We start from the raw sequence: 21,575 nt of genomic DNA, 5'->3' as shown, positions 1-21,575 counted from the left end.
ATTATTCTAAATTGCAAAGTTTAAATTATTTTTGAGAGTAATTTTAGCATAAGAAACACATTACCTCTCCAAATCCAGAAAGTGAACTGTTTGGAGAAGTTACCATTAACATGCCTACATAGACTACATGCTGCACCAGAAGATCCAGAGTGAACTTTGGGATGTAGTGATTTGAACTATGTGGGGTTTAATTCACTTGTTTTGTATGTAAACTCTTGTGCCAAAGGAGATTGCCCCTTAACTGGCTTTTTGTCAATGTGCCTAGCAGTCATTGGTTTTGTTCTCTTTTCCTTTGATCCTCAAATTATTGTAATTTCAAAATTGGTTATGTTTACAAGATCCATTGGAGAGACTAGTCTTCCATGGATCTCAGGGGGATGGTATAATTGAAAATCTGTTTCCCTAAAAAAGAACTACATTTCCCAGGAGCCCACAGACTTCCCATCATTACATTCTTCCTATAGACAGGGGATATTAGGTGGGGACATGGAAGGTCCCACCTCTTTACTTCTTGTCCCCAGCTTGATGGTGGTAAGGTGGGCATTTGAACTGGCTGATTAGCCCTGGGCATGTGGTCTTTATTTTGTACCCTCTTTATTACTTGATTTCTAATGATCATTAATAAATCTCCTAAAATATATTTTATTATTGCAAATTAATTTTAACTCTTACAGAGCTGAGGAATGACATTGTGTTTTAGGAATATTACTTTGGCTAGCTATGTAAAAGATAGATTAAAGAAGAGAAAGAGCTAAGGCAGGGAAACTAGTTAGGAGGCTAGTGTCATACATCAGACAAAAGATCATGAGGCTAAACCCTAACTGACCTGTGTGTATACCTGTTTGTATATATGGGGTGAAATGGGGTGAGGATTCAAAGAGAACTCTGAAGTTGTAAATTTGAATGACTAGAAGTATGATGTCCTTGATATAAATAGGGCAGTTTGAATGATAAATGGACTTGACAACTTACACCTCATTCTAGACCTGTCCATAGTGTATCACCTTTTTTCTTCAAGATGGATGGATCTATGATTCATCATCAGTCCTCTGGAGTTAGGATTAATTATTACATTCATTAGAATTCAATTGTTTTGGGGGCTGCTAGGTGGCTCGGAAGATTGAGAGCCAGGCCCAGAGATGGGAGGTCCTGGGTTCAAATCTTGCCCTAGACACTTCCAAGCTATGTGACACTGGACAAGTCACTTAACCCCCATTGCCTTGCTGTTACCACTCTTCTGCATTTGAACCAATACATAGTATTGATTCCAAGGCATGTAAAGAAAAGATTACAGCATAAGATGGCTTTTGCAAGAAAAAGCAAGAGATGGAATGTTGAATGAACTGCCAATCAACCAGAGGAAGAGAAGATTCCAAAGAGAATCTGATCAGGAGGCAGTTAAGAAGCCAGCAGCTGGAATTGAGGCTCTTCTTCCCTAAAGACTGTTGGGAAGAGGCTGGCAGACAGACTTGCTCTGGATTCCTGATTATCTGTTGATTGAGTACTAGGAAGATTGGGAACTTAGCTCTGAAGAACCTTTTTAGTTTCATTATCCATATCTCCCCATAGAAAATTAACCCTGTTTCCTGAACTTAACACCTTGGGAGAATCCTTCAATTGACAGGAAACCCTTAGAGATTAGGGAAACCTTATTCCCCTCTCACCTTCTCCATTTCCCTTATTTCCTTTACTTTAAGAATAAAACCCCTTTTAGTAAAGAGTTAAATTGTGAGACCAGTCCTTGAAACCCTCTTAATCTTACCATTCAGAGGAAAGCTATTTGAAGTCAGCTGAGAGAGACAGGAAGTGGTGTGGGGGGAAGGAATGCAAAACTCAGCCTTTGCCCTATCCAGCTTCCTGTGTCCCAGTCCTTATTACCGTATATACTCTTTTAATAGTGTCTATTACAGGCAGAAGGTAAGGATTATATATAAAAAAGAATTCAGTTGTCTTTCAATGTTATTTCCTTTTCTATTTTTGTAACCACTGTACAAATTATTTTCTTTTTCTTGCTTACTTCCTTCTACATCATTTCATGCAAGTCTTCTCATGTTTCTTTGAATTATTCAGTCATCATTTTGAATGGCATAATAATGTTCTCTACTTGCATATAAAACTATAGATTCAACAATTCTCCAAACAGTTATTTTGATACCTTAAAAGTAGTTTTGTTTTGTTTTTTGGTGGGGGACAGGACTGGTGACTTTTTTCAATTTAATGAACTTTCAGTGAGTAACTTCATCTACCAATGTAAATCAGTATCTTCTCTGAAATTTATAGTTTTAAAAAGTTACCTGAGATTAAGTGATTTGGCCTCAGCATGTTGCAGAAGTGCAACTTGACCCCAGGTCTAGGTAAAACAAGAGATGTTGTCCAATGACTTATCTGGTACAATTCTTTTGCAATTTTAACTTATTTTCCAAATGAACAAAAATCTATATTATTTCCTTCAAATTCTCCCATAAAAGGGCAAAAACCTAGTAGAAAATATGCAGAATGAAGCAAAACAAATTCCTACATTGACCACGTCCAAAAATTTGTGTCATTCTGCACTATATGTCCATTAACCCTTTTCCTTTTTCTCAGTTCTTGGTTAGTAATGGGTTGTGGCTAACCCATTGTTAAGAGAAAAGGAGGTCATAGGGTGTTTAAGTTCAAAGTACATCTAATAGTGCAGTCAATGACTGAATTAATTCATCCAAAATTTTTTAACTAGAAAACCAGAAGGGATAGAATATGAATTCCTTAGCATGCCCAGGTATTTTTAAAAATACACCAGCAGTATACAGTGTATGCTAATGTGATGTTTCTCTCTGTGAACCATACTCCCTTAGCCCACTGGCAAAATAGAAATAGAAAAACAATTATTATTTTTGAGCAATTGATAAATACAGAATTCTATTTACTTCAAATTCCTCTTAAATTCAATAAATCAACAAGCATTTATTGAATGCCTACTATGTTCCAGAACTGTGCTAAGTGCTGGGGAGATGAAGACAAAAACAATTAGTCAATCCTTGCTTTCAAGGAATTGACTTCTGAATAGAATGATGGTGGGGGAAGAGTATGTGTAGATCACATATAAACTACAAGATAGTGATACATCTAGGGACTTTCCAGTAAACCTGACCAGTTTAAGTACTACAGAGTTGCATGTGTGAGTGAGCTCACTGAAATAGTGATATTCATGTAAAGCTGCCCAGTTAGTCTCATGTTGAAGCATTAGGTCAGTTTAATTCAGGGTATATGCAATGCATGCTGCTGTCAGACCTTCAGACCTTTTTAGTGGGGCATATGCCAAATTGACATCAAAGCTTGACACATATGCAGGATTTTTTTCATTTCTGATGAGGACTGGAGTTAAGGAAAGGGTAATGGAAAGAGAGTTATTCTCAGGCTTGAGTCATGTAATAAAAGATAAAACGACTTAAGTGTCCTGATCAGGTTTTGATCTAATTGAATGAAATCAGGAAAAGTTAAAGGAATCTGGGGACTGTGTATGCCTTACTCCCAAGTAATCTCCCTATGTGTTACTTAATTTAGAGAGCAAAGCAGCCCCATTTCCCTTCTTAGGGTGCTCACTTTTAGGAAAGGACAAAGCAAAGACATAATCATACCATTCTGCAAAGACCAAATCAATGCAAAATTTAACTCCCGAATTTATACTTCAGCACCGTGGTCAGCGATCAGTGCACTCTTCAGCCTGGCCAGTAGGTGGCATTGCCGCCTTACAAACATCCTTACAGTCAGACTGCTTGGCGCTTGGAGTTCACAGTGATACTGAAGTTTTTGACATTATAATGTTAAAGCTTCTTTTGTTGGTTAATTATCTCCACAGAATGGGCTGGGCCTGAAAAGGACTTAATCAGTACCATTAAGAATTCTGGTAATGGGACTATATAATTTCCAGGTCCCATGTATGCGACTATGATTTTAATGCAAGCTTGAAAGTATAGCACTTCTGGTTGGAGCATATGGCTTATATTTATATTCATGATGAACAATTGACTTCACGATGAAAATAGGCTTCTGGAAGTATAGTATTCGGCTAAATTATATGGTCAGGTGAGAACCTAATACAGTTTTTGCAGGGGAAAATAAAAATGAAAAATAAAACCCGTTCCTAGATATTGATTCTAATAACCAGAGAGAACTTTTTGCTATTTTCAAGGGAGGGAGAAAATGTAAATATGATGTTTTTTTTTTCTGGGAAGGGAAAAACAACAACAAAGTAGTGGAGGAGGAAGGGCACTGGACTCTACGAATTATCCGTTATACTCGCTTCCTTACCTCGTCTTGACCCCTTGATCAACCAGTTCATTTCAGTCCCTTGTCCCCTTATCATATTATTGATCATGACCTGCCAAGATGTAGCCTTGGATCACTCCCAGTATATGCAGCTTTCACTCCTATACAGGCTGCTGAACCAAGCTGGAGAAAATCACTAAACTGTGCTGACTGGGTCCACAACAAATTTCGGTTATGTAAACTGTTGCAAGGCAATCCTTTCATTAGTCTCCCTAATCCGTTCACTATTCTATTCACTACAACAACTCTTCCAAACCTATTTGACTTTCTTTAAATGAGCAATATTGCTTCCCTCCCCCCTCAACTGAGAGCTTCGATTCATGTTTTGCTGGAAAAAAAACTGAGGACATTTCTTTCTTTTCCTTCCTTCCTCTTTCCCTCCTCCTCCTCAAAAACTTTGATTTGTTCTCTCCATTCCCACTAGCTATCATCTCATATCTGCTGCCCTTTGTGACTAAATTCCTTGTGAAGGTCACTATTTCCTTTCCTCTCAATCTTTTCTTAACTCAACAGTCTGGCTTCTAATCTCATCATTCAATTGAAATCACTCTCTACAAAGTTGCTAATTATCCTTTAATTACCACCATCTAATAGTATTTTCTTAATATTTATCCTTTTTGACCTCTGCAGTCTTTGACACTGTAGTTTTTCCTCTTCTTCTTGATTCTCTCTTCCCTCTAGCTTTGTGCATGTGTGTGTGTGTGTGTGTGTGTGTGTGTGTGTGTGTGATACTACTCTTTCCTGGTTCTCCTGTCTGACCATTCCTCAGTCTCCTTTCTGTATCTTCATTTACATCAGGCCCATTAGCAATGACTTTCCCAGAGGGCTGTGTACTGGGCCTTCTCTTCTTGCTCTATATCATTTTTGATGATGTTAATGGATCCCATGAATTCAATTAACATCTCTATGCTGGTGATTATTAAATTTACTTATCCGACCCTAACCACTCTGTTGACTTTCAGTTTCTCATCTCCATTTGCCTACAGGACATCTTAATATATCTAAAACTGAATAATTATCTTTCTTCCTAAACCCTTCTCCCTTTCAAATAACCCTTTTACTGTCAAGGGCACCACCATCTCAGTCATCCAGGCTCACAACCTATGTGTCATCCTTGATTTCTCACACTCTTTCACTCCTCCCATAAAATCTGTTACCGAAACTGTCAATTCTGCCTTTGTAATATCACTGGAATACATTTCCTTCTCTCTTCTGCCACTGTCTTTACCCTGGTCTGGTCCCTTATCACCTCATGTCTGGATGATTTCAATAGCTTGCTGTTTTCTTCTCCTACAAATTTCTGCCCATTCTAGTTCATTCTCTATTCATCTGCCAAAATTATTTTCCAAAAGTACAAAGTCTGGTGATGTCAGCTTTCTCCACCCTCCACATCAGTAAATTTCAGTGGTTCATTATTATTTTTAGGATCAAATATAAAATCCTCTGATTGTCATTCACATCATTCATAATCTGAGCTTCACCTTTCCAATCTTCTTATACTTTACAATCCTCCCTCTTCTACCTATGTAAACTTCTGTCCAGTGATCTGGACCCACTACACGATATCCACATTCATAATTGAAATAAATATTAATGTTCATTTAGAGGTTTAATAAAAATAAGGATGGGTGGCTTTAGGTAAATAATTTTCCCTCTCTAGGTCTCAATTTCCTCATCTGTAAAATGAGGGGGCTGATCTCAAAGAACCTTTCAAACTTTAAATTTATAGCACCAGGTTGTCTTCTCATGGATTGTTTAAATCCCATTATTCCATGAAAATAAAAAGGAGATTTAATTAAGAATATTTCATATTAACTTTACTGGGATGTGTAGGGTCTTTTCTTCTTGGTTCAAGTGATGATCTTGCAGAGATCCTCCAAAGAATCCCTCCTTTGGTAATCCCATTTGAAAGGGTCAAAACACATATATTCATTTGGAGGAAAAGGAGAAAGAGACAGACAAAGATAGTGACAGAGACAGAAAGGAACAGATAGGGAAATGAGAGATATAGAGAGAAGAGAAAGAGAAGACAACAGAAAAGAGAACAAGAGAAGAAAGGAGGGAAGAGGAGAAAGAGTGAAAGAGAGGTGATGAGGTAAGCAAAGAGAGAAGGAGTAAAGGAGGGGAAGAGCAAGAGAGGGAACAGCAGAGAAGGGGAGGAAGGGTGAGGAAGGAAGGGAGAGAGAGCTTGATCAAGATAGAACCTTGATCCTAAGTGAACAGAATTCTAAGATGTGCTCTGATGGTTCCCTGGTGTCACTGCTGAGGGTGTCTGAAGGTTCTCTATTGAATAGAGAACAAATAGGTAACATTTATTTCTCACTTGTTAATACATTGCCATGATACATTTGCCCAGAATTTTATTTACCTTCCTGTCAGCATCAGGGCTGAATTGCAAAGGAGAATATAAAAAAGCCTCAAGGCTCTTTTTTATTGTATCATTAAGAATCTCTTAGGAAATTAGTATTCAGAAATGGGATTCAGTTGTTGTCTACCAAATCCAATGAATCTCTGACATATACTTTTAAACTTGAAAACATGGAACTTCTAGCTCTCTTGGTTAGGATATATCTAATTTTGGAAAAAGTTGGTTTTTTATGGCAGTTACTAGACTTTTGTAAATGAAATGCTGACTTCTTATGAATATCTTCTGCTGGCCTAGCATTCTCCTATTAGATTACCCAGTAGTTAATTCAGAAATATTGATTCTTTTTTTTTCTTTTTTCCAGACTGTGAGTTTTTGTATGTATATATGCATCCTGGGCATAAATAATTTTTTTACATAAACCCATGATTTCAGTGGTGTGGGGAATTCCTGGTGTGATAATTCCTTCTTCTCCTTAGAAACTAATCTATAATTTAAAAATTTATAGAGTTACTTGGGACACTCAAATATTAAATGACTTGTTCAAAGTCACACAACTATTATGTTTCAGAGATAGGAAGTGAACCCAGATGTTCCTAACTTCATGGTCAATCCTCTACTTGCTATGTAACTAGACTTACTCTAGAAGTCCACTTACCATCTATGTGACCACAGAAAAGTTACTTAACTTTTATTATTAGCTTCAGCTCACTAAATTTTGAAAAGGAGGTATGGGACAGGATGGCTTCTGAGATCCTTATGATTTCTAGGTCACACTTTATATCAGAATTCTTTCCTATTTTTCCTTGATTTATATCAGGACCCCTTCTTTATCAGAGATTTAAGATATGAGAATTTGGAATTAAAATGCTACCTAAATACCATTTGGAGTTTGATAATCGTCCTAGGAAGGAAATGCCCTATTTTTTAAGTTTGGTAATGTGATGATGATGAATTCACAAAGACCTTTTAAAAAACTAAAAAAAAACAACCCTTAGGTTCCATTTTAGAATCAATACTGTGTATGGATCTAAGGCAGGAGAATGGTAAGGGCTAGGCAATGGGGATTAAGTGACTTGCCCAGGGTCACATAGCTAGGAAGTTTCTGAAACCATATTTGAACTCTGGATCTCCTATCTCTGGGCCTGGCTTTTGATCCACTGAGCTATTCAGCTGCGCCTCATAAAGACCTTTAAGTTTTACAGTGTGCTTTCCTTATAACCCTTGGAAGAAAGGTGTACATGTATCCCCATTTTACAAATGAAGAAACTAAAACTCAAAGAAATAAAATAATTTGATCATAGGCACATAACTAGGAAATGTCAAAGTTAGGGTTTAAATTAAATTTAGTTTAAAATTAGGTCTGCCTTACTAAAAGGATTGAAGGCCATGCCTTGTCATATTTAACTCTTTAATATGCATAACTCTAGCTCTGGGGCCCTGCTTTTCTGATTGGTGAGTGAATCACATGATCCACATTAAAAATGACAGGTTACCCTTCCATCTATATTTCACTTTATTCTTTGGTTTCCTTGATATGAGATTTGGGCACTATGCTCCCTGACACCATTTCCAATTTTGAAAAGGTAGTCAAATCAATTCTTCCATTGTTGCTGGAAAAAGTATATCAATTTGCTTCTTAATACATTCATTCAACATCCATGTAACTGAAAAAAACCCTACCTTGCCATCAATTCCAAGAAGAGTGACAAGACTTGACATTCAGGGTTAAGTGACTCACCTAAGTGTCTGAGGCTAGATTTGAACCTAGGTCCTCCTGACTCCAGGCCTGTCACTCTATCCATTATGCAACCTAGCATCCCTATCCCTGTAACTTTATAAGTCAAAATGCCCCTTCTTTATTACCATTCCCTTTTAGGTGTTGTATCCTTTGATTAGAATGTAAGTTTCCTGAGGGTAGGTAGAATATTAATATGCATTTATGCAACCAACACAGTACTTAATAAATAGCACTTAATAAATATTTTCTATTCATCCATTCATTCATTCACCCATTTATGTCTCTTAGAATTGACAATGTATTTGAAAGCCCCAGGATTAAAGAAATATTTAGATTCTAAGTGGTTGCTCTCATTTTCTTTTGAGGGTAACATCTTGTCAAAATAAGCAATCCTATTGAATAGAGAGTGCAGCTTGGAATCAGGAAGATCTGAGTTCAAATCTAGACTCAGACACATACTAATTGTGTGACCTTGGGCAAGACACTTAAATTTTATTTTCCTGTTTCCTCATTATAAAATGAGGTTATTAATAGCTTCTACCTTTGAAAGTTGTTGTGAGGATTAAATGAGATGATATTTGTAAAAAGTACTGAGAACTATGCCTGGCTCTATATGAATACTTATTCAATTGCCCTTAAAAATCCTTTTCTGGCATTAAGTCCATTTTGTGCTCTTTGTAATCCAATCTTTTTTTGGTTCTATGTCCACTGCTTTGCAGTGCTAAAGATAATTGTTGGCTGAAGAGCCAGAATAGACTGTGTGTAGCCAAAGTAGTTCTCTGTGGTAATTCTCAGGTAGAATGGCTTAGGAAGAACCATTGTAAGTATAGGTCTTATATACAATATATTTCAATAGGCCAATAACTAAGAGGCATAGTTCTCACCAACAGCTGCTACAGAATGAGCAAGTAATCCTAGAAATGGCCACATATCACCTTGGGGGATGGGAGTTTATGGTTTGAAAGTGAACCTCTTTACAAAACTACACAAAAGTAGGAACTGAGTTCAGCTTTCTGGAGTCTCTGAGAAAAGAGAGCATGCTTCATTGCTTCTAAATTAGATCACAAATTTTCTGGCTGATAGCAGCATCTTCATGCTCACCCCGAAGGCAGAGATCTGAACAAATTACATTTTAATATCCTGGGTTCATTTATCCCTGCTGAGATCACACAGAAGCAAAGAAATACACATACATGGAAATCCAATAGGCTTAAAGGTTTCAGTGGCCATGAGGCAACTTGGAAGAGGCAGCAGTTAAGATGAAATTAGACCTTTATCTGCTTCAGCGAGGATGCCCTGTTGTACTTATCACATGTCGTCAAGCTGATGGAGCATAACCTTCCTGGGAACAAAAGAGCAGGTGGAATTTAGGGACAAAGGCATTGTTTCTTGAGATTTTCAGAAAGCTAACTGGTGAAAACCTAATCTAGTTTCTTCCCATACAAGAAAGATGATGTTGACACTTGCCAGGAATGTGTGAATGCCCACAGGTGTGGGTCTTGAAAAAAATCATCTATAGGAACACAAGAGTTTCAATAAACACTGAGAATGTGACTGAGTGTCTGAGTGTTCTATTTCAATCTCCAGATGGTAAATTCCTAGGTACTGTCCATGCTGTCTGTATTTATCTTCTTGTAGAGTAGCTAGGCACCAGACTGTATGCAATGGGTGAAGAAAAAAGATCTCTATTGTTATAAGATGAAACAGGGGTGAAGGCATAGTATTGCAGGGAGAGAACAGCTAGTGAGGGAGGGCTTTTTGTCTTCTTGCATTGCCTAGCCTATTTTTCAAGGCCTTCCTGTACCTCCCAAATTTGTGTTACTATAAAGTCTGTTTCTTTTTCACTCCAGATTCATCCAATGACATCATGCTCACAAATCACTCACAGGTAAGTTGTCTTCATTGGTTCTTACTTTATTGATGATAGCATAAATCCACCTGAGGTTGCCTTGACCTAATGATAGAACATTGTAACTGAACCCACCCATATTCCAAACAACAAATACATTTCAAATCCTGGAATCAAGATAGTTTTAGGACAGTCAAGCACAAACCATATTCAGACTTTTCTTTGCATTCTTCTGCCTTGAGAATAATTAAGAATATAGGCAGGCATAAGAAACAATTAGGTTAATTTATTACCCATTTAAGATGTTTGTAACATTGTTCTTGTGGAATTAACTGCCTCCTGTAAAATAGTTTCCTTCTATGTGCCTGTATAGGTCTAAAATTGGAGCTGAAACTAGGACAGGACAATAAATGCCTGGTTCCAAAATGTCAAATGTAGAGGGTACTGACAGACATCCTTCAATGGAAACAATAGATATTTGCATCTAGATAGTCACAAAGCTAGTTAAAATAGAAGCTACCAAATATAAGACTGGGTAAACTCCTTCCTCATGTTCTTCTTCTTTACCCCATGAGCCTATAGAGTGTATAGGATATTCAGGGAGGACTAGTACCTCTGGAGTGAGTGCATGGTGAGCCCTTTTCAGGGCTGGTTATCCACCTTCCGTATCCACCTTTTACCAAGCTCTCAAATGTGGCTCCAAAAAATGATAGTAAAAGAAGCAGCCATACTGCAGTAAAACCATCTTGGGCAGTGGATTAAACCAAATTGAGGGTAATCTGTCAGTTAGTTAGGAGGATATCTATTCCAAACATGTTAAGACATCTCTAGGTGGAATGGGTGGGTGAGAAAAATTTGTTTCAGTGGCCACAAAGATAGGCACTATGGAACGCCTAGAGCTTAGTCAGACATTGAAGATGCCAATGTTATCCATTGCATCCCCCCCGGCTATTGACAATCATCCTGACTTGTCTTGCCATTGGACTGTGAGGACTCTGGAGGCAAGAGTGAAGCTGATGACTTTGTACAATTCTGCCTCACTTAAATCCAATTCATGCACAAGTCAAGACATCATCCCCTCATGTCATTAATCTTATAAACAAAGGATGAACAACAATACCAACCCTGTTACCTGAAGGAATATAACTTGAAGGGTAACTATATTATTTTGAACATCTCCAAACTAGTGGCAGACTTGTGCTTAAAATTCAGAGTAGAGAATACAGAAAAAAATCAATATTTTTTCTTTGTTGTTATAATTACATAGCTTTCAGTTTTTTTTCTATTTATACCATTGTAATCATTGTGTATATGTGTGTTTTTCTGGTTCTACTTACTACATTCTGCATCAGTTCATTTGTTTTTCTATCAGTACTCTGGTTTTTCATAATCATCTTTTCTCCTATGTGTGGGAGAGCACAAAGGAAAATCTGAATATGGTTCGTGTGTGACTACCCTAAAAGTGTCTGTATTCTAGGATCTAAAAACTTATTCTCAGGGAAATTCAAGCACTGGATGCCAAGTTTTCAAAATGTATCCAAATATTCTAATGTCTAGTTGATCTTAGGCACACATTTCTCCTGCCAATTTGGCCGAAGCAAGCCTATTTCCTTTCCAAATTGGCGATCACAATCGACTTTACCCAGTTCCCAAGGGGAGATGTCCAGAACATCAACTTACTCTCCACTTATAGCTCTCATCATCACATCAAAGCTAATTATGACTGATTAGGGTGAGTTGGATTTGTTGACAGAATAGCTAATGTAACTAATCAACTCTGTTTTTTCTAAAAGATAATTTTGCAAATGTATTCCTTCTGAAGCAGGATAAATTGAGAACTTCTGTTGTTAATGCTCTTGATTTTTCAAAGAAAGAAATAGTGGGAATTTTTCCATCAGGAGTTCCTTTAGTTAGATACTTAAGGGGGTTGGAGAGAGCAGAGGCTTTGACTAGATATGCATGCTACTTTTATATAGCATAGTAGACAGATTTTTGAACGTGTGGTCAGGAATTCTGAGTTCAAATCCCACCCCAGACACTTAACTATCTGGAGGACCTTGGGCAGGCCACTTAATTTCTTTTAGCCTCAGTTTCCTCATCAGTTTTGTTTTGAATCTTGAATGAGAGAATTTATGTAAAGTGTTCTATAATTCTTACAGCACTATATAAATAGTAATTATTATTAATATTATCACTATTTTAATAATGTATACAATAGGGAAGGTTGGAGCCTCTGCATATTTTCTGATTCATGTTAAGAAGGATTCCATCCTGAAGAGCCTTTCAGACTTTTAACAATTTTTGAGTCTTTCAGTCTTAATGGGAAACCTCTGGGTCAAAGGTTTTTCCATTACTCTGAAAGTCCTAATATGGAAAGGACTCAGTATCTCATTGAACAAGAATGTGGAAAGGACACTATTGGGCTTCTTTTGGAGAAGGAATGGGAAGGTTCTAGGATGTAATTCAGACCCTAGTGCTGGTACATATGCATGCACACACACACACACTCACACACACACACACACACACACACACACACACACACACACACACACCACTACTCAAATGTGGATGATTTCATTAATACAAATAGTCCCTCATCTGATGCAGTTCTCAAGTGTGCTGCTCCATCTTAGCAGACAATCCTCATGAGTTCTGTACTTAAAATCATTTATCGCTTGGTGGCCCCTTGACTGGTATGATGAGCCTCCCAATACCCTTTTCTGTGTAAGTGTTTTGTATGGAAAGGCTAAGGATTTCCATAAGTAAACTTCAAAGGTCAAGACTCGTCAAGATGGCTATGAAATATGTGAAATATGTGAATTTAACCTTTAGCGGTTACTGTGTCAACCATTTAGTTTTGGAATGTTTGTCCTGAAATGACTGAAGGTTTGTATTTTCACTTGTCAAAAACCCCACAAACTGGGGAGTGGAACAATGAAGTTTGCAAATGCCATCTTTAATGCTTGTCTGCTGGGTCACAGGCAGCTCTTTTTATATTAAAAAAAATACTCACTCCAGAAAGGCATTTAAGGAGTGAACCAATGTGTAGTACCCAGAGGTTCTTTTAAGAAATCATTTGATGTTGGGGCAAGTAGGTGGATAGAGAGTCAGGTCTAGAGACAGGAAGTCCTGTGTTCCAATCTGACCTCAGGTATGTAGCCTAGGTATGTGACCCTGGACAAGTCACTAAACCCTTACTCCCTAGCCCTTACTTCTCTTCTGCTTTAGAACCAAGACAAAATATTGATTCTAAGATAGAAGGTAAGCATTTTTTAAAAGCCATTTGATGAAAGGGAGCATTTGTGAACTGATAAAAGGTAAAGATAGAAATCAACACTAATCCAAGTTTACTAACTGTTAGAAATATGTTGGGGGGGGGTCTTACCATTGGGATTCATGATCTCTTCAATAAAGGCACTCCTTTCAGTGATGGTGGTCATAGCTCATCCAAGCAATGCCTTCTTTTTTCATTTGTCTTTAATGTGTTTCCATAAATCTGCCAAAGGAGCAACTCTTAGTATGGCAGAGACCTTTCTCTAGGAATGTTGACATTTTATATACACCACTATTTACCAGTTGTCTCTCATTTTCAGTGCAAGATTATCTTTTTCCTGGTCATTTATTTCATTGATATCTTTTATGCTATGTGTATTGTGTGATTTCATTGGTAAAATACTGCAACCTGTTCAGACCTACCTAGAACTTCTCCATTTCTCTTTGTGCTCCTTTATACCTTTGGAAATTGTGGTATTTCATTCTTTAAAATCAAACCAAGATACTCACTCAAGGAATGCATAGATAATAAAAGTACATTTTACTGACATATTCTGCTGATATCCCTTCTATTTCTCAAAAATTTCCTTCCTTTTCCCCTTCAAGAGATCCATCTTTTACAACAAAGAATAAATAAGAGGAGCAGAAATAGTTAATTAAAACTAAAATATTAAGAATAATTCAACATTGTATTAGTTTTCCATATTCATGGTCCTTTATTGCTGCAAAGAAGTATGTGTGCACATGTGCATGTGTGTATATAGGGGGAAGTTTTTTCTTGGATATCTTCTTTGGTACAAAATGTAACCATTCTAATTTCTCAAGATTCAGTTTCTATTGTTTTGTGGTTCTTTCCATTTACATTGTTGTAGTCCTGGTGTATATTGTTTTCCTGGTTTTGCTTACTTCACTTTGCATCAGTTTATATAACTCTTCCCAAGTTTCTCTGTATTTATCACATTCATTTTTTCCTTAAAACACAGTAAATATTCCAGTGCATCATGAGAATATTACCATTAAAAGGTGGGTCTTTGTTTCAGAGAGAAGCTCAGGGCCATTTTGTAAGTATGATATACATTTTGTTAAAGGTCATGCCACTGCCTTTCTTCCTCCTACTTGTCCAGGGTCTTTTCATCATCCATGTGCAGAGATATATGAACTAAGAGACTACTCTTGTCACTGTGTGACATTGGGCAGGGCTCTTTAACTCCCTGAGGTTCAGTTTCCTTATCTGTAAAATGTGAAATTTAGACTAGATGGCTTCTGAGGTTCCTTTCACCTCTCTATCTAGGATTCACTTTTCACTTGGATTCAAATTTCAGCTCTGCTATTTTCCCCATATGACCTATGACAAGTTACTTCTCTCTGAAGCCTGTTTTCTCATCTGTAAAATGAGACTGGAATAGATGAACACTAAGTTTCCTTTCAACTCAAGCTTTATGATCTGTTATCCAGAAATTTCATATTATTATCTGAATGGTATACTACCAACCTGATAAAAATGAGTGAATTAAGTTCTTTCCAACACTTTTGAGTCACTGTAAAGAAACTATTTGTATTCATTTTCTAGTGGTTATGATCATCCAAGTCATGCATGTCTTTCTCTGCTCAGAAATCTCATTGTATTCCATAGCTTACTTACACCTATGCCACATTTTTCCTGGTGTTTATAGTTTTTAAGTGAATGAATGAAGACAAGCACTTACTAAGTATCAAGAACTATGCTAAGCACTGGGGGATATAAATGCAAAAGCTAGACATGCACTGCCCTTGTGAAGCTTATATTCTGAGGGGGAAGTCAGCATGTATACATCTAGAGTTGGGAAAATGGGGTGGCAGCGTGGTTTGGAGATGGCTAGGATAAGAATGCATCTTTTTCCCCCCTAGGCAGTCATAAGGGGAAAGATGGCATTTTATGAACCCCCAGTAAGATATGGATGGATAAGTCAGGATGGGACATAAGCTACTTTTAGAATATGGAGAGCTGGGGTATGGAATGAAAATCACCAGCAGAAAAAGATCAAAGCTTTGGGAACACAGCCTGGTTTAGACAAATGGTTAGCTCCATGACTTTGCTTAGCTAAACTCATTCTCTCTTCTTGGCCTATTTCCATTCTTGTGCTATTTCTTCCTTCATTTTGGCATAATGGAGACATCCAACTACCAATTCAACATAACTTTTGCCGTCTCTTCATTTGAAGCCCCAATTTTTTCCTTCTTTCCCCCCATTCCCACACACTGTGTGTGCCCAGTCTTTCACATGATTCACTTTGCCTCAGCTGAGATTCAAAAAGCAGCATTTCTTTTTGTATTTCTTCTAGCCCTAGTATGGGTCAGTATGTAGTAGGCACTTAGTGAAATGGATTTTGAGTGTTTGCTCAGTCATCCCCTCTCATTGTTTGCTACCTCATTTTCACAGGATGACTGGCTGGGCTTCAGGATGTGACAACAAGTTTCCTGGTCCACTGGGAAGCCGTCTAAGGCTCCATCAGCAAGAAGCAGTTATCATCACAGCATTGCCATCTTATATATGTGGTGAAATAAGTGACTTGTCCCAGAGACTTAGAGGCAATGAGAGAGACAGAATCAGCTCTGTTTCCAAATGCCTAACCCTTCAGTTCAATTCTATGAACATTTTTGAAAGTCTGTAATATACGAGCCACTGTGTTTATTGCTGGGGGTGTAAAGGCAAAAAATGGAATAGACTTTGTCCGCAAGGAATCCTGGCAGCAAAGTAAATGTGTTTTGCAGAAATATAATGCACCTGTATGTTGATTTCTCTAGCTTTTTAGTGAGGAATGGTTCTAGATTGGGAAGAAAGGAAAGGGAAATGATGACCAGTTTGGCATATTTCAATTGTAATTCCAGGCAATGAAGGGGATGTTGGACTCAATTCTCATAGTAAATCTTGAAGAACTTTTATTGTTCTTGAACCAAAATTGCATTGTGTGTGTGTGTGTGTGTGTGTGTGTTGGGGAAGATAAATTAGTTAGAAGTGTGATTAATTTCATATCTGTTCCTTTCAACATGGTTCCTTCCATGACATAGCACAGTGTTTCCAGGAATTTTCAAAAGGCAGATGAATCCTAGTAAACAGGTAACAGACTATGAGGATGGAATGTTACATGCATCGTCAGTTGTGATAACTATAGCAGTTGTTTTTGCTGAACTCTTTTTCTTTGTTATGAAGGAGAATTGTAGCATGGGTGTAGTGTGTGTGTGTGGTGTGTGTGTGTGTGTGTGTGTGTGTGTGTGTGTGTGTGTGTAGGGGATGAGGGAGAGAGGCATGTCCAGAAGTGATAGTGAAGAAAAAAACCAAAAGGCATCAATAAAACATGTGAATCAAATAAAATCCAGGCATCCTACTAGATTTTGTGATTTTTGTGATAACACATGCATAGAAAAAAGGTGAGGGAAATATCATTCAGGTTCCTGGCAGTATAGGGTAGTGAAACTAGTCTATTTTCATGACATTTCATCTCATTTCCATGCTTTTTTTTGTACAAGTGGCTATGCCTGAAAGGCTTTCCATCTTTATTTCTGCCTCTTTGATTCCCTCCTTCCACTCCTTCAAAGGATAGGATAGCTCAGGTGCCACCTCATATAGGAGGGCTTTCCTGAGCCCTTAGGTTAGTAGCATCCTATCTGTTTGGAAAGAACTTTACATAATTTATAACTACTTTAAAAATTCCATCTTATTTGGGCACATATTTGATCACCTCAGTCAGATGTAAGCCCCATGGAGGCTGGGATTGTTTTATTTTTGTCTTTGTATACTCAGCCTCCAGCACAAAATTTTGAAGAGAAGCTTCTCAATAAATGTTGGTTGAATTGAATTGACTAAATAACTTGGTAAAATAGACTATTGATTGCCATTAATTATTTTTTAAATTATTTGGAAACTTCAGGCAAACACATCTTTAAGAGACACAACATAGTCTAATTGAATCACAATACTCAGTTTTAAATCCCAGGTATGTTGAACCCTGGATAAGTAATAAACTCCTTGAGCCTCAGTCTCCTCATCTATAAAATGAATGGGATGAACTAGACAGCTTCAAAGGTGCCTCTACATCTACCTCTTGTCCTATGGATGATAAAACAACAACACCCATCCCTTTCTCCCCCCAATTCTCAGACTTCAATTTACAGATAAGCTTCAGCAAAATTATTTAAAATTTCTGGGTCTATTTATATTCTGTACTCTACTTAATTATCCAAAGTATTCATGAGTTTATAATACTGGGTGTATATTATGCAGTTCCTTATGAAGTGTATTTGTTATGCAAATTGTTATAGAGAACAATCTTTCATAAGCTATTTATACTCATTTTAATAGGAAAAGAAGCACCCTGTCTCATCCTGTATAAATTCCTCTTTATAATCTGTGAAAATACAAAAGGATACTTGAGATTAAATCTGTTACTAATATTAGTGAGTGTCTGCTGCTTGAAATATTTTAGAGACTTCTGGACAGAGATAATCATTTTCAGCTAATTGCTCTGGTAATTGGAGGACAGGAAGAGTGAAAGGTGATGTGTAAGGTAGGGTGCCAGGCCAGTGATGCAGGGGGAGAATAGCAATTGAAAGGGAGGTGGGCAAGTAAGGAAAAGTTGAGTGAAAATGTTCTTTTTCTTCTTTTCTGCAATTTTAAACCAGGCTGCCCTGGGCATTTTGGGAGGAGAGCCAAAGGAAGTTTTGCTTCTCTTTGTCTCCTTGGAGGTTTGGGTCAACTATGATTCACTCAAAGAGTTGGTAGATTGCAGAATTTTAGGACATTGGCAGCTTTTTATTCAGGGTGCTGGTAAATGTTTAATAACCAGTAAGCCTCCCCCCCCCAATGTACCCATGGAATTTTTTAAAACTCTTACCATACAATATTATGTATTGGTTCCAAGACAGAACAGCAAGAGCTAGGCAATGGGGGTTAAGTGACTTGCCCAGAGTCACACAGCTAGGAAGTGTCTGAGGTCAGATTTGAACTCAAGACATGCAAAGTCTCTAGGCCTAGTTTTCAATCCATTGAGCTACCTAGCTGCTCCCTCTATAGAATACTTTTAAGTTTGATCTGCATTATTAAGATTTTCTCCATCTCTTAAGTCTAGATAATCAACAAATGAACAAATCAAGCCTTGATTTGTAGAATTTGCCAGTTTCTGAGATGTTACACTGGATATTTAATAATTTAATTGGCTCCTTCCAGCCAAGCTGGCTCCAGCATATCCTTACATCTAGTCCATCTTGTGCCTGACAAGAATCCCCTCTGTAACATCTCCATCAAATGGCCATCCAGCCTCTGATTGGAGACTTTCAAGATGGGGCAGGAAACCATCACTTCTTCAGGCATTGACGTCCACTTTGGGACAGCTCTTATTACCAGGAAGTTTTTCTTGACCTCAAACTTAAATTTACCTCCTTGCATCTTTCCCTCTTCTATTCCCTTAACTCTTTTAAGAGAAGATAACCTTGCCAAGGGAGCCCTGGCTGAGTGCCCTGGACAGATCTGAGGCAGCCTTGGCCAGAAACTGGAAAGGACCCTTTAAGTCTACAACAACTGACTAGGAAGAAAGAGTTAAACAGAAGTTTGATAGGCTCTACCTTAAAAAATAGCAGAAATCACCTGCCGACTATTGTTACTGATTCTTGGAGACTCTGGCTGCAGGCTCCAGAGCATTCTGATGCTTTAACTTTTTGACTTTAGTTCTTCATAACATAATTTATTTTTAAAAAACTGTTTAGAGTTTTGTGTAATATGAATATATATTATCTTTTTTTGAAAACTTTATTTAATTAATTTAGAATATTTTTCCATGGTTACAAGATTCATGTTCTTTCCCTCCCATCTCCCAATCCCCCTCCCATAGCCAATGCGCAATTCCTCTGGGTTTTATATGTGTCATTGATCAAGACCCATTTCTATACCATTAATATTTGCAGTAGGGTGATCTTTTATAGTCTACTTTCTGAGTCATAACCCCACCAACTCATGGGATCAAGCAATTGCTTTTCTTCTGTGTTTCTTTTCCCACAGTTCTTCCTCTGGATGTGGATAGTGTTCTTTCTCATGTGTCCCTCTGAATAGTTATGGATCACTACATTGCTGCTAGTAGAGACATTCATTACATTCAATTGTGTCACAGTATATATGTCTCTGTGTATAAGGTTCTCCTGGTTCTGCTCCTTTCACTCTGCATCACTTCCTGGAGGTCGTTCCAGTTCACATGGAATTCCTCCACTTTATTATTCCTTTGAGCACAATAGTATTCCATCACCAACATATACCACAATTTGTTCAGCCATTCCCCAATTGAAGGGCATCCCCTCATTTTCCAATTTTTGGCCACCACAAAGAGTGCACTATGAATATTCTTGTACACTTCCTTTTCCTTATTATCTCTTTGGGGTACAAACCCAGCAGTGCTATGGCTGGATCAAAGGGTAGATATTCTTTTGTCGCCCTTTGGGCATAGTTCCAAATTGCCCTCCAGAATGGTTGGATCAATTCACAACTCCATCAGCAATGCATTAATGTCCCAATTTTGCCACATCCCCTCCAGCATTTATTACTTTTCTTTGTTGTTGTCACTTCATAACATAATTTAGCTTTTAACAGATTACCTTTCATACACTAGACCCTTAATAAACACTTATTGCCCCAGTTTGTAAACTCCCTAGATACTAATTTAGATCTCAGACTAAACTTAGAGGTTCTTTTTTGTTCTGGTCCTTGCTTCACAGGGAATGACTTAATACCATCTATTTCTCAACTTGGCCATGTTGCTTAACCTCTCATGTCTTGAAACAGATAGTCTTGACTTGAAGTAAATTTTGGCTGGTTGGTTTAAGCAAGTATATTTCTAAAAATTTATTTAAATTAAAAAATATTTTCTATGTTTACATGATATGTTTTCTTTCCTCTCCTCTTTTCTCCCCCTCCTAGAGCTGACAAAAATTCCACTGGGTTATACAAATGTTACTTGATACAAATAATACAAATACAATACAAACAAGATACAAATAAAAAATAAAAGTGATACAAATTACTTGATACCTATTTCCATATTATTTATTTTTGCAATAGATAAGCACAATATTTTAGAAATTTCCTGATCCAATTAGACTTTGGATCAGGATTGTGAAAAGAAGGAAAGATGGGTATTTCCAGGTTCTTCAGTCAATGGAAAAAGTAAATACTTTTAAGTACCTATGTGCCAGGAAATGTGTTAGATGCTGGGAATATAGACCAAAAAAAGTTTCTTTCCTCAAAGAGTTTAAGTAATTTGATACTTAAAAAAACCCTTGTTTCTGTCTTAGAATTGGTACTAAATATTGGTTTCAAGGCAGAAGAGCACTAAGTGTGAGGCAAATGGGATTAAGTGACTTGCCAGGGTCCTACAGCAAGAAAGTCTTTAGGGCCAAATTTGAACCCAGGACCTCCCATTTCTCTAGCCATTGCTCTCTATCTTCTGAGCTTACTAGTTGCCCTGTTCTTGAATCCTTTTACTTGATAGGTGCTAGTAGAATAATTGCTTTATTACCTTGGGTTGCCCTTAGTTACTCTAGAGTATCCTAATACTCTAGGTATGAGAGAATAAATGGAATTGTCTTGCTCTGGCACCTCTAGATTAGAAATGTCTTCTAAAAGTTTTCCATCTAGTTACTCAATTAAGGATTTATTAAGTACCTACCTACTATGTGTTGGGCATTGTGCTGAGCAGCAGAGATTCAAAGATGACCATAAAACAGTTCTGCACATCAAAGTGCTTTCATTCATCTAGGGCAAATGTTCTGTTCTCTCCAACTTCTCTTCATCACAGAAATACACTTATTTTCTAGATGACTCTTCAAATGCTAGGATGTGACCCAGGGGCATTTTTTGCCTTCATGAGTAGATGCTTTGACTGTGCAGTGTTCAAATGTTACCTAGTGCTCGCTATTGTAATATTATGACAATTGTTCATGTAAGAAGGGCAAATTAAGCCCAGTAGAAAACATTTAGACATATGATTATGACCTCATCTATGCATCTGTTTATT

At 37.4% G+C, this 21,575-nt stretch overlaps 1 long non-coding RNA gene across 1 annotated transcript; it reads right to left on the bottom strand.

Annotated features, from left to right (window-relative positions):
* Positions 1–9,529: 9,529 nt before the first annotated feature.
* LOC130455828 (uncharacterized) lies at positions 9,530–21,427 on the bottom strand. The gene is made up of 3 exons (XR_008913992.1): positions 21,228–21,427; positions 13,652–13,762; positions 9,530–9,756 (listed from the first exon to the last, which is right to left on the bottom strand). It is a non-coding gene; the product is annotated as an uncharacterized LOC130455828 (long non-coding RNA).
* Between the last annotated feature and the right edge of the window lie 148 nt (positions 21,428–21,575).

The sequence above is a fragment of the Monodelphis domestica genome, chromosome 8 (genome assembly GCF_027887165.1).
Source record: "Monodelphis domestica isolate mMonDom1 chromosome 8, mMonDom1.pri, whole genome shotgun sequence".
Taxonomy (NCBI): domain Eukaryota; kingdom Metazoa; phylum Chordata; class Mammalia; order Didelphimorphia; family Didelphidae; genus Monodelphis; species Monodelphis domestica.
This window is presented reverse-complemented; position numbering and strand designations above follow the sequence as displayed.